Here is a 3,208-nt window from a genome sequence, read left to right on the forward strand (position 1 = left end):
CACTTTGAAGTCTCTTAGCCATATAAACTCATTTGTCTTTACCATTTCCCCCTTTTATTCAAGGTCTTTTTCTAGTTGCATCACCAGCCGGTGCTTGGTAGTAATCCCTCAGTGCCAGGGAGGCTCATCCCTGCAACTTCATTTTAACGTGAGGACTCTACTTCCATTTTTGGCCCCTTCCAGTCCATTCTTTCATCTGCATCCAGATTGACCGTTAAAAGAATTGAGAATCTCATTATATCACTCCATCATCATACCATGCTATCTGCTTAATATGCTTCAAAGTTTCCAAATTCATTTGGCATAAATTTCAATATCTTTAAAATGGTTTACTAACCATGACATAATGTGTCCTCTGCCTGTTTCTCCAGCATCATCTCATGCCATTTTCTTCAAAGTTCTATGTTCCAGCCACACATTTTTCAGTTCCTCAAAATTGTCACTCTGATTCAGTAGAGCACACGCTGTTCCCTATTCCTAGAATATTTTCAACATCACCACTTTGTACTGAATTAACTCCTTTTCATCTCTTAGGTCTTTTCATCTCTTTCATCTGACTCATTTCATTGTCTTGTCTTCCTTTTCATCTCTTAGGTCTCAAATATCACTTCCTTTTCATTATATCAAATTAAGAAGCATTAGAATTGCCACCATATAAAAGATAAGAAAATTAGCACAACTATTCTCCTTTCAACTTGCATGGTCCATTCCCATGCCTTGTTTTGTGTGCAAAGAATCTTGGGATGTGAGTCAGTGATTTATAATGTTTTAAACTGTGAAATTTTGTCAAGATTTATGATGTGCATTTTTAATTGGAACTATTTTTTAAATGTAATTCCATGTTTAAATGTTTTCAGTGCTCATTGGAAAGTTCTTTCATATTATGACTTCCACATTCATGACATTCGCATTTACTAATTAGTTCTTTTTTTTCATTAGGGGAATTTTAGGTTTACAGAAAAATCGTGCAGAACATAACAGCTTCCCATATACTCTTCCTACATATGCAGTTTTCCCTATTACCATTTTGCATTTGCTACAAATTATATCCGTGTACCTATTATGCCTCAAACCATAAGGTTTTCATTATTTTTTATGCATTTTTTTCATTTTGGCACTTCTTACTTTGTAAGAAGTAAGAAATGGAGTTATGTACCCAAACAATACAATACAATGGTAATAGCGCTTATAGCTACCAAATGGTTACCTTTACTGCATGTCTTTATTTCTTTATGCCACTTTGAACCATAGTCTAGCGTTCTTTCCTTTCAGTCTGAAGAACTCCCTTTAGCACTGCTTGTAGGCAGGTCCAATGATGAATTCCCTCAGCTTTTTAATATTTAGGAATATATTAAGTTCTCCTTATTTTTGAAAGACAGTCTCACCTGATATAAAATTCTTGTTTTTTTTTTTTTCTTGCAGGTTTCAGAACTCTCTCCTTGTCTTTTGCTTTCAATAGTTAGATCAGTATATGTTGGGGCATATTCAAGTTTGTTTCTCTTGAGTTTCTTGGGTGTACATATTCATGTCTTTTGCTATGTTTGGGAAGTTGTCTCTCATTATTCCTTTCAATATTCCTTTGGTCCCTTTCACTCTATTCCTTCTGGGGCCCTTATAATGAATATATTGGTACTCTTGATGGTGTCCAAGAGGTCTCTTAGGCTATTTTTTTCTTTTTATAATTCTTTTGTCTTTCTGCTGGTCAATCTGACTCATTTCATTGTCTTGTCTTCAAGTTTGCTGATTCTTTCTTCTGCCTGTTCCAATCCACTGTTGAAACCCTCCTGAGAATTTTTTTATTTCAATTATTGTCATCTTTAATTCCAGTATTTCTCTTTGGTTCCTTGAAAAAATACTCCATGAGTTTGCGTGTCATCCTTTTGCAAGGGCCATGCTAATTTTCTCTATATTGTTCCAATTTTAGTATATGTGCTACTGAAGTACACAGGTAAAGAGGTAAAAAAGTTTATCTTTTTATTGAGATTCTCATATTTTTCATTCATTGCTTTCCTGATATCCTTTAGTTATTTGTAGTTTCCTTCATCTCCTTGAGCATATTGAAGATTACTTTTTCAAAACCTAGCCTATTTACAATTTTTCTTACTCTGTGCCTTGCTCTTATGTTATCTTTCATTTTAACTGCTTTGTTTTCTCACTGGCTTCTTTTGAAGAGAATTCTTAAACTTGATAAAGTCCAGTTAGTCAGTATTTTTTGTATTTATTTCATGATGTCAATATAAAAATATTACAAATATTTTGTCCAGTGTGTCCATAGTCTGGTCTTCTTCATGGACCATGTTTCTTTGTTTCTCCTGTATTTTTACTGCACACTATACACTTTAATATTTTAAAATGTGAACTCTGGGATTTATTCCTCAAGATGTCTGTTTCTTGAGTTTGGAACCAGCTGGTTATATCACAGAGCTTTCCTTGAGCTTCAGTCCTATCAGGAAGGTCCACCCAAGGGAAATGCAAAGTGCAGAGTCCTCCCTCTCTTTTCTGGGCCTACGTCTTCCCCTGGGCTTGTGCTTGCTAATGACCTTTGGAGCACTCCTGCCTACAGTGGTTTAAATGTCCCTTCTACTTCTCCCTTTCCTGGATGTTTGTTTTTTTATTTTTATTTTTTTACTTTGTATAATTTCAATATTTTAATCATTAGTCTTTACAGTTTCCAGTCTTCTTTAAAATTTTTTATTTTATTTTATTTTTTTGTCTTCATTTATTTTTTTAATATTACATTCAAAAAATATTAGGTCCACATATACTCCCCACCCCCCCATCCCACTCCCCCGCCCCCACAGCAACAATCTCCTCCATCATCATGAGATATCCACCACACCTGGCAAACACATCTCTGAGCACCACTGCACCCCATGGTCAATGGTCCACATCATAGCCCACACTCTCCCATGTTTCATCCCGCGGGCCATGGGAGGACACACAATGTCCGGTAACTGTCCCTGCAGCATCACCCAGGACAACTCCAAGTCCGGAAAACACCTCCACATCTCATCTCTTCCTCCCGTTCCCCACACCCAGCAGCCACCGTGGCCACCTTCTCCACACCAATGCCACATCTTCTTCGATTACTAATCACAACAGTTCATGAATAGAATATCAGTAAGTTCACTCCAATCCACATTCCATTCTTCCATCCTGTGTACCTTGAATGGTTGTGTCCACTCCACATCTATATCAAGAGGGGGCT

The 3,208-nt window shown here is 36.6% G+C and overlaps 1 pseudogene; it reads right to left on the reverse strand.

Moving 5' to 3' along the window:
- Nucleotides 1-1,847: 1,847 nt before the first annotated feature.
- On the reverse strand, nucleotides 1,848-1,946 carry LOC111762495 (U6 spliceosomal RNA; annotated as a pseudogene).
- Nucleotides 1,947-3,208: the final 1,262 nt, after the last annotated feature.

This window comes from Dasypus novemcinctus, chromosome 6, assembly GCF_030445035.2.
Source record: "Dasypus novemcinctus isolate mDasNov1 chromosome 6, mDasNov1.1.hap2, whole genome shotgun sequence".
NCBI classification, from domain to species: domain Eukaryota; kingdom Metazoa; phylum Chordata; class Mammalia; order Cingulata; family Dasypodidae; genus Dasypus; species Dasypus novemcinctus.